Genomic DNA, 11,260 nt, shown 5'->3' on the forward strand with positions numbered 1-11,260 from the left:
ATAGTCTGATATATGCCCAGAATCTGCAACAGCCTAATTTATTCATGTACGGGAATTTCTCCATTTTTATACTTTTTTCCCCCCCAATAAGTTTATTGGTACATTTTTGGTATAAAATACAGTTACATTCATCATTGGGATCTTGTACCATTACATGAGTCTCTTGGTTCTTATTTTTTTTCCCCTCCCCTTGCCCTCCCTTCACCCCCGCCACCCTTCCCTATTTGCAAAGACCTTGTTTCCATTTTTTTTCTCTTCTCATATTTTTCCTTTCCCTTTTTTCCCTTCCCCTACCCCTCCCAATTCCCCTGCTCTTTTAGACCTTTTATTCCTGTTACACAATATCAGTTATACATTTTTTAAATTACAATATTAAGATCTAGGAGACATTACCACAGAATTTAAAAGGATATAGAGAGCATATTACAAAAATCTTTTTTGAAATAAATTTGACAACTTCTAAGAAGTACCTTGGAAGACAAATTAATGAAACTAACTCTGGAGGAAATATAAAATTTGAATAGCACCTATTAAAGAAAGTACATTCCTAGCTTGAAAACCTACCTATATGGCAACAGCAGGCTCATAAACATTTTAACTGATAAATTGTATCAAACAAAGCAGAAAAAAGGAACACTTCTCCCCTCATTTTAGGAACTCAACATTGTCCTAATCCTAAAACTGGACAAAGATAATAGAAGAAAAAAGTATGAACATAGATAGAAATTTGTTTAACAAAACAAACTATTGGAAGTCAGATCTGGCAGAATGTAGAAAGTGGTTTTATTATAGGGGTGGCAGTGTTGGTTCAGCATTGGAAGATCCACCCCCAAAAGTCATCATTTAAACAGAGGAAAGGAAAAAGGCATATGATCCTGTCACTAGTTGGAGAAAAAGTATTGGACTAAATTCTACAGCTGTTCATGGTAAAAGCTATCAGGAGACTAGAAGTAGAACAGAAACTTTTCAACAGATTAAAGACATGTACTCCATACTTCCAGCGAGAACGCCTTATATAAATAGAGAAGATACAATGCTTTCTCCTTAAGGTGGGGAACAAGGGCAGATATGCTTACTCTTTATCTGTCCATTAAACTTTGAAACCTAGTCCCCACCAACATAATCTGGCAATAAAATGACACAACTAGGATAGGATTGGCACGGCAGAAGTAAAATCTTTATATGTAGATGAAATGATCATCTACAGAGAAAATACTAAGAAATCTCTAGGAGCCCCTAGAACTTGTACTTGAATTTAGCAGGATTAGAAAACACAAGGTATATATAAAAATTCAGGTCTGTGTTTGCTTGCTATAAATGAAGAATTGGATATTGAAATTTAAAAGTTACGTAGGAGTACAAAGGACCTAGAAAAGTTAAAAACAAAACCAGTGTTGGAAGACATTTAGTACCTAATTTTAAGACTTCTTCTAAAGCTACAGTAATCAAGGCAGTGTTGGTGTAAGGAAAGACATATAGATCATTTGAATAAAACAGAGAATCTAGAAATAGAACCACACATATATGGTTCACTTAGTTTTGAAAGATTATTTAACATTAGTATTTTATAGAATATAAACTCAATTCAAGAGCCGAGGAAGAGCTAGTGTTTTCAGCAAACGACACGAGAACACCTGGTATCCGTATATAAAAAATTAACCTCAAACCTTTTTTTCCATACATGAAAATAACTTGAAGGGATCTATGAATCTAAATATGAAAGCCTAAAAGTATAAAACTTTAAGGAGAAATTATAAGGGAAAATATTTATGAATTCAGGGTAGGCAAGAACTACCTAGGATACAAAAAACATGATGTATAAAAGAAAAAACTTGATAAATGAGATTCCATCAAAATTTAGAACTTTAAATGACATCATTAAAATGAAAAATAGTCCTTAAACAGACCATATTTACAATACATATAACCTATGACCAGAATATATAAAGAATTCTTAGAGCTCATTAATAGGCAACCCAATTAAAATGTAGACATAAGATGATAAATAGCTAGTATAGCACAAGGAATGGTGTGCAACTCTAGAATCAGAAAAATACTAATCAGTACAATAATAAGGATTGAATTATACACTCATTAGGGAGTTGAAATTAAAAGTTTTAAAAGCCTTGTCATGACTTTTTCTTTTTGTTGGATTCTCCCCCTTTGCTTTTAATTTGTCATGCCCCGTGGATTCATTCTGCTGGGTTCCCTGGGGTTGTGATTCTCATTGTCTTTTCCTAGGGTATTGTCTAAAATTTTTTGGAGTGCCGGTTTGGTATTCATGAAGTTCCTGAGGTACTCTTTATCATGAAAGTGTCTTATTTCTCCATCAATTTTGAAAGATAGTTTTGCAGGGTACATCAATCTGGGTTGGAGGCTGTTTTCCTTTAGGGCTTGAAATACATCACTCCAAGCTCTTCTTGCCTTGAGGGTTTGCACTGAGAAGTCTGCTGTGATTCTGATGGGCTTTCCTTTGTATGTGATTTGTTTCTTTTCTCTCACTGCTTGTAGAATTTTGTTCTTCTGTTGGATTTCTGGAATCCTAACTATTATATGCCTATGTGTAGATTTTTTTTGATTAAGGCTAGCTGGAGTCCTATATGCCTCACTTATCTGTATGTCACGTTCTTTTCCCCTCCTTGGAAAGTTTTTGCCATCACTTCTGTGAAGAGTTTATGTCATCTGCACTCTCTCCTCTTTCTTCATTGACTCCAATCAGTCTTATGTTATTCTTCTTTACATCGTCTAGCAGCTGCTGGATTGATTTCTCATGTTCCCTTACAATTTTAAAGCAATTTTTCTTTTCCTCCTCACTAATTGCAATCTTATCTTCTATACGTGAAATTCTATCCTCACATTGGTTCATTCTGCTGCGCAGATTTTCATGGAGTTTTTAAGCTCTTGGAAATGTGTTTGTATGTGTTTTATGGATTCCATTTGTTTCCTATGTTGGGATTCCATCATATTCCTCAGATCCTCTATTTTTTTATCTGTGTCCTCTCTAGATTTATTAATCATGTCTTGCACCATGAGCAAAATCTTTGCTGTTATCTGAGTAATTATTTCTGATTTCATTTTTCCCAAGATCCTCTTTTGTTGCCAGTTCAGAGAGTCCAGGTGGTTGAGTATCAGATTGTTCCAAGTCATTTCCCTTTGGGGTTGCTGTAGGTGATCTGGAAGTCTGTTTTTGAGGCTTGTTTATGTGTCTTCTCATTTCCACGGGGGGACAGGGGGGTGCTTCTGGCACCCACGTGGCTCACCTTCTCTGCCCTAGGAGCTTGGGATGGCAGCGGGGGAGCTTCCTTCTGGGTTCTGGGACTGGCTCACCTTCTCTGCCCTAGGAGCCTGGGATGGAGGCGAGGAGCTTCCTTCCGGGTGCTGGACCGGCTGAGCTTCTCTGCCCTAGGAGCCTGGGATGGCGGCAGGGGAGCTTCCTTCCAGGTGCTGGGACCGGCTGAGCTTCTCTGCCCTAGGAGCCTGGGATGGCGGCAGGGGAGCTTCCTTCCAGGTGCTGGGACCGGCTGAGCTTCTCTGCCCTAGGAGCCTGGGATGGAGGCGGGGAGCTTCCTTCCAGGTGCTGGGACCGGCTGAGCTTCTCTGCCCTAGGAGCCTGGGATGGAGGTGGGAGCTTCCTTCCAGATGCTGGGACCAGCTGAGCTTCTCTGCCCTAGGAGCCTGGGATGGAGGCAGGAGCTTCCTTCCGGGTGCTGGAACCGGCTGAGCTTCTCTGCATTTTTATACTTTAAACAGCAGTACATAGAGGAGCAAATTTTCATCTCGGTAGATGGTAAATTATATCATATTTGAGGGTATCCAATATTTATTCCTTTACCCTATGTAAGGGGGCTTTATCTAGATGTCCTCCCAAAGCTGCAGGCATTCTTAGGTGGGTCTTTTAAGAGGGGGCTGGATGTCAGGTATGTGAATAGGGACTAAGGGTGTTTGATAACTAAATTAGTCCACTGATTGGTTTAGCATAGTTCTGTGAGTGGATAATGGGAAAGCCCACCCTGGGTGTGGGTGGCACCACTCAATAGGCTCATAGCCTACGTGGGATAAAAAGGAAAAGAAAGGCTAGCTGCTGGCTGCTTTCTGCCTGCCCTTTCTCCCCTGCCATGCAGCCCTGCCTTGGAGCTAGCCAACTATGGACTGAAACCTCTACAAAATGAACTGAAACGAACTCTTTCTCCTTTAACTTGTGGGTATCTGGTGTTTTGTCCCAGCAACAAGAAAGTAGCTAAGACACCCTACTAAGAATTTATACAGTGGCACCTCAGTTCACAAATTTAATTCTCTCCATGATTCTGGTTGCAAACTTTGTTCCATGATTCTGGTACATATATGCTTGCAATTCAGTTGCAACCAAAATTGTGGAACAGATTTTGCGACCATAATCATGGAAAGAATTAGGTTCTTGAACCGAGGCACCACTGTATCTGTTTGTCACAAGTATCAGAAATACATTACAAGGGCCAGGGATTTAGCTCAGTGGCGATGTGCCTGCCTCAAAAGGGCAAGGTCCTGAGTTCAGTCCCCAGTACCAAAAAAAAAAATACATTACATTTTTGTTGTGCACATTTGGTGCTGTTCCAAGAAAGAAAAATTTAAGATAGGCCTTTTTGTTGTGGTAGATGGTTTGTGGAGTCAAACATAAAATTGCCCTGAAAAGGGCCAGGGATTTAACTCAGTGGTTCCACCTCCTGCCTCACAAGCGAAAGGTCCCAAGTTCAATCCTCCGTACCAAAAAAAAAATTGCCCTGAAAAAAACTCTGGAAACAAATAAAATTACTATCTGAGGAGAATTACACTTTCTAGATATAACTCAGTGGTAGAATGCTTACCTAGAATGCATGAATCCCTAGGTCCAGTTCCCAGCAACACAAAAACACACACATCAGACTCTTTAAAGCAAACATAAAATGGATTTGAGCAAAGAGATGCAAAGTCACCTTTTTAAAAAGCAGGCCCCAAGCCACGACTTGACCAAAAATTGACTGAAGGAAGGTAATTATTTTTAGAAATATCAGCTCATTGAGAGTGGAGAGTGGAAAGGAGCTATGTCAACCCTGAAAACAACAAGAGCAGGCTGTTGTGGGCAGTGAGTCTTCATCACCAGGCCAGGAACAAGTACCCAAGCCTATTTTGCTTTTCCTGTGGGGATGGGATAAGGCTCCATGGCATCAGCAATGAACATAATCCTACCTCACTATGTTCCTCATTCCTGGCTTACCACATGCTTTAGATTGGGTGGGAATGTGCTAATGGAGGAAGTTCCTCAGTATAAATTAGTAAGTAGTGTGTTAGCCCGTTTTCTGTTGCTAATCACGGAGTACCACAGACGGTACATTTTAAAGAAAAGAGGTTTATTTTTTCTCATGGATCTGGAGGTGCAAGACCCAGGAGGTGCGCCTAGTGATGGTCTTCCAGCTAGCAGAGTCCCAGCGTGCCAAGAGATGTGCAGAGAGTACATGTCTGTTCTCTGGTGTGTGTCTCTCTTCTTACAAAGCCACCAGGATTCAGTCATGGAGGCCGAATCCGGACAGCCTTTTCTAAGCCTTAACTCCAAAAGCTCCACTAAATGCTGTAGTCAGATTAAGTTTTCACTGTCTTAATACCTCAGAGTGAGAATTAAACTCCAACATGAGTTTCACAGGGGACAAACCACATTCAAACTATAGCAAATAGGTCCGGGTTTTTGGTGGTTTTTGTTTGTTTTTGCATTGGTCTATCAGTTGGGCCCATGCTAGTCAGTGAAAGATGAACCCATTTTCAGTGTACTGAAATATCAAAGAGTCTAGACCTGCAGCCCTCAGTGATGAATTCACCAACATCATATTCCTTACAGACACCGAAGATGACCGACCCTTCCTCCAGGTAAGAGGTATCATGCCGCCACCGGAACAGCGTAGGGTCAGAAGCCGGGGAGGGCAGTGGAAGATGAAGAAACTTGGAAAATAATAAGAAAGAAGACAAAATTACACTCTATAGCTAGGACCACGTGAGGCCATAGCCTGATGAGCTAATGGCCGCCTGGCATCCAGTGCGATCTTTATTTGTAGTGCATGAAGGCGGCGTATCTAGTGCCACGTGGCCCACGTGGTCTAAGCTGAAGGTGATTATCTCGTGATGAGGCATGCGCAGAAAAGAAACAAGGACACATGATGTGACTGTCTCCCGGGGCTATGCCATCCAGGGTCTACAATCCTAGTCAAATAGTTTGACTCCCTAATCTGTGGAGGAGAAAGGGAATAGGGATTAGGCGAAAGGCCATCTTCGGCCGGCCCAGGGCAGTATCAAACCTCACTTGCCTGAGAAGTACAGTAGATGATGAGAGCTTCCCAATTCTTCAGCTTTGGCTGTGGTATTTTTTTATTGAAGTAAAATAAAACTAACAAAATATACCGTTGTTGGGCCAGGGATTTAGCTCAGTGGTTCCGCCGCCTGCCTCGCAGGCGCAAGGTCCTAAGTTCGATCCCCAGTACCAAAAAAAAAAAAAAAAAATTTACCGTTGTTTTTGTTCTGGATTTGTTGTTCTATTTGGGAGGAAATGTTGAATTTTTTTTTTTAATCTCTCATTGAGGTTTGTTTTGTTTTGTTTTTTGGTACCGAGAATCGAATTCGAGTCCTTGCGCTTGCGCAGCAGGCAGCGAAACCACTGAGCTAAATCCCTGGCCTTTTGTTGTTCTGTTGAGAAAAGGTCTTGTCATGTAGCTCAGGCCTTGCAATTCTCCTGCCTCAGCCTCCCAAGTGCTGCAATTACAAGCATGTGCCACCACACCCAGCAAAATTTACTGTTTTAACTATTTTTAAATGTATAGTTAAGTGGCATTAAGAACAGTGACATCTGCAACCTTCACCGCCATTCATCTCCACAACTTCTGATCTTTCCAAACTGAATGCCTGTAACTATTAAGCACTTATTATTACGTATTTTCCTCTCCCCTCAGCCCCTGGCAACTGCTGTTCTAATTTCTGTCTATGAATTTGATTAGGTGCCTCATGAAAGTGAAGTCATATAATATTTGTCCTTCTGTGATGGTTATTACACTCAGGGTAATGTATTCAAGGTTCATCTGTCATTTAGCATGTCAAAATCTTCTTCCTTTCTAAGGCTGAGTGAAATTCCATTGTATGTATTTACCACATTTTGTTTACCCATTCATCTTTTAATGGACAGTTCTATACTCCATGCCAAATTATCCGGCCTTATTTTTATCATTAAAAACAAGGTTACGGTAACAAGATGCTGGCATGACCAGGTAGGCTTAATTCCAGAAATGCGGGGATAGTTCAACATATGCAGATCAATAAATGTAATGCATCGCATAAACAGAAGCAAGGACAAGAATCACCTAATCATCTCAATAGATGTAGAAAAAGCCTTTGACAAAACCCAATGTCCTATCATGGTAAAAACTCTGAAGAAAATAGGTATAGAAGGAGCTTATCTCAATCTGATAAAAGCCAATTATGACAAACCTACTGTCAACATCGTATTAAATAGGGAAAAACTGAAAGCTTTTTCTCTGAAGTCAGGAACAAAACAAGGATATCCACTATCACACTCCTGTTCAACATGGTACTCACAACATTAGCAAGAGCAATTAAGCAAGAAAAATAAATAAAAGGGATATGTATGGGAAAGGAAGTCAAATTATCATTATGATAATCCTCTATATAGAACACCCAAAAAAATCTACCAAAAGACACAAAAGTCAATACTGTTCTTGTACACTAATTATGAACCTACTAAGAAAGAAATTAGGGAAAAATATCATTCACAATAACACCAAGAAAAATAAATACTTAGGAATTAACCTAAGAAAGTGAAAGACCTCTACAACAAAAATTGCAGTATTCTGGAAAGGGAGATAAAAGAGGACATCAGAAAATGTTAAGCCATCCCCTGTTCTGGAGAGTTAGAAGTTATACTGTCAAAATAGCCATACTTTTTTTTTTTTTGTATAGGTGATCAAACTCAGGACCTCATGCTTGGCAGGCAGGCACTGTGCTGCTGAGCTAAATCCCTGGCCCGATACTTCTAAAACTAATATACAGATTTCATGTAATCCCAATCAAAATAGTAACAGCATTCTTCACGGAACTGGAGAAAACGATCCTAAAATTCATATAGAACCAAAAGAGACCCAGAATAGCAAAAGCAATTCTGGGTAACAAGAAGAAAGTTACAGGCACCACAACCCTGGACTTGAAGCTATATTACAAACCTACAGTGATTAAAAACAAAAGCAAAAACACCAGCATGATACTGGCACAAAAACAGATATGTGGATCAGTGGGGTAGAATAGAGGATGCAGAAACAACCCCATGTATTTTCAACTATTTGATCTTGGACAAAGGGGCCAATTACACTGGAGGAAAGGTAGCCTCTTTCATACGTGGTGTTGGGAAAACTGGCTATCTATATGCAAACAATTGAATCTAGACCCATGTCTTTCATCATGTACTAATCTAAAATCAAATGGATCAAAGAACTAATGTTAAAACAGAAACATTTAACCTGCTGGAAAATAAAATAGGTAAAACTCTTGAAGTCATAGGTATAGGCAGGGACTTTCTGAAGTGAACCCCGGTTGCACAGGAATAGTACCAAGAATCAACAAATAGGATCCTATTAAAAATCTCCTTCACAGCAAAACAAACAGCCAACATAGTGAAAAGACAGCCTACAAAATTAGAAAAATTTTGCCAGCAATTTCTCAGAAATAGAACTAATGTCTAGATTGCTGGCTATTAGAGAAATGCAAGTTAAAAGAACTTTGAAATTCCATCTTCCACAGAAAGATTAACCATCATTAAGAAATCAAATAAGCCAGGCTTGGTGGCACATGCCTGTCATCCCAGCTCTCAGGAGGCTGAGGCATGAGGATTGTCATGAGTTCGAGGTTAGCCTGCTACATAGTGAGTTCAAGGCCAGTCTGAATTACAGAACTGAGACCTTGTCTCAAAAAAAAAATGCTACCAAGACTGTGGGAAAAAAAGAAGCCCTTCTGCATTGTTGGTGGAAATATAAACTACTACAACCACTGTGGAAATAATATGGACATTCTTTAAAAAACTAAAACTTGGGCCGGGGATTTAGCTCAGTGGTTTTGCCGCCTGCTGCACAAGCACAAGGACCCGAGTTCGATCCCTGGTACCAAAACCCAAAAAACTAAAACTAGAAATCCCATTTGATCTAGCTATTGCCCTTCTAAATGTCTTCCCAAAAGAGCTATGGATATCATATTACAGTGATATATGCATAACTATGTTTATAGCAGCACAATTGATAATAGCTTATTCTTAGAAGCAGCCCACATGTCTGTCAACAGATGAATGGATAGAGATGATGTGACATTTACATACAGTGGAGCACTAATCTGCCATAAAGAAGGATAAACCAGTCATTTGTAGGAAAATGGATGCAGCTTGAGACCATAATGTTAAGTGAAATGAACACATAAGCTTAACTATCACATGGTTTCTCTTATATGAGAAAAACAACTTATAAATAAAGAGCAACATAAAAAATAATAGGAAAGGGCCAGGGATTTAGCTCAGTGGTTCCATAGCCTGCCTCACAAGCGCAAGGACCGGAGTTCAATCCCCGGTACCAAAAAAAAAAAAGAAGAAGAATAGGAAATAGATAAATCTTTCTCAGCTGGGAAAGGGACCAAGAGAGATGGAGGAAGTGGGGAGGAGAGGCAAAGGGGGGGTGAAACAAGGAATTAAGATGTGTTATACACATGTGCCAGTTCCACACAAGGAATATAAACAATATGTACTGCAAATGTGTCCTGATAAAAATTTTTTAAAGTGAACATGTATTCCAGGAATCAGGAAGTCCAAAATCTAGTTACTTGCCTTACATTTTCCGTGTGGCCTTAGAAAATCACATAGTCCTAACTACTCTCTTGTCTGTAAAACTGGCAAAACCATCAGTTTAATTAAAACTCATTTATGCACAGAGGTGTGAATTTTTTACCTCTTACTTCCTTTAGTGAATTATGAATTCTGTGATTTTTCCCAAGTTCTAATATAAATATTTGTACTTACATAGTACACAAGTGCCAAACTTTATTTTTCACACACAAAATCTCACAGATTCATAGTCCCACAGCATGCCATTAAAAAAGAGAATAATTTGCTACAAATACCACATAGCTGTGACAAAGTTTATAATTGGAGATGATGATCTTTTAATAATTGAGTGCTTCAGTGAATCACTTGAAATAACCTTCGACTTTTTACACATGTTCATCACACACACGCGCACACGCACACACACACACACCACCTGCTGTTTCATAGTGTGAAGCTTGCCCCTTCTACTGGGAAGGCAAGAACTGCAAATGAACATAGAAACAGACATTTTTCTACCTCATAGAATCTCAGATCTGGGCCACAGCCTACTCGTCGTGAAAGAGAGCTTCCTCCCATACCACCACACAGGGACCACCTGTCACTTGGAACAATGATGTACATACTAGGAGCCAAGCATTGTGCTAAGTGCCTCACGTGTGTCATCTCTTTTGATCCTCATGACGACCTAGTGAGGTTGATGCTCTTACGACCACATTTTTACACCGGAATCATCCAAGGCACAGAAAGCTTCTACAGCACAGCTAGTGGGTGGTTGAAACAGGGTTTTCACCTGAGCAGTCTTGAGAGCCAAACTCGTTTTTCACTGCAATGCTGTGCTGCCCCCTAGTGTTCATTACCAGCCCGTCAGTGCACTGGCTTCCTCTTCACCTGTGCTGCTGGTTAAAATGCAGTTTCCCCAACCACCCCACCAATACTGATGTAGAATCTTGTAGAGGAAGTTTTCAGCGTGGATCACGAAGAAGACAGAGAAAAGGTCTTTAGCAGAAGTGACATGTACTTTAATAAAAATATTTTAAATTATGAAATTATTTTCAAACTATTGAGATCATCTTTAAAAAAATGACATTTCTAAACAGTAGATCAAATGGCATTTGTGCTATTATTTGTGCTATTACTTCAAGACGATCTTCCAAAATTCAGATGAAAACAATTTCATCTATAAATTTTGAAAGTCAGGTGACTCGCCCTCTTTAGTGTACAATTTATGAGTTTCTACAAATGTGTACAACTGTGAAACCACAAAGTTACGATACCAAGTGTCCCCAGAAGCTTAAAAATTGTCTGTTCCCTTTGTAATAAGTACTTATAGCTCCAGGCTTTCCCAGTCACTGATGTGACTTCACCACTGATAGTTGTGTCTTTTCCAGAACA

Source organism: Heterocephalus glaber, unplaced genomic scaffold (assembly GCF_053883595.1).
Source record: "Heterocephalus glaber isolate CG9 unplaced genomic scaffold, H.glaber_assembly_v1.0 deba00000943, whole genome shotgun sequence".
NCBI lineage: Eukaryota > Metazoa > Chordata > Mammalia > Rodentia > Bathyergidae > Heterocephalus > Heterocephalus glaber.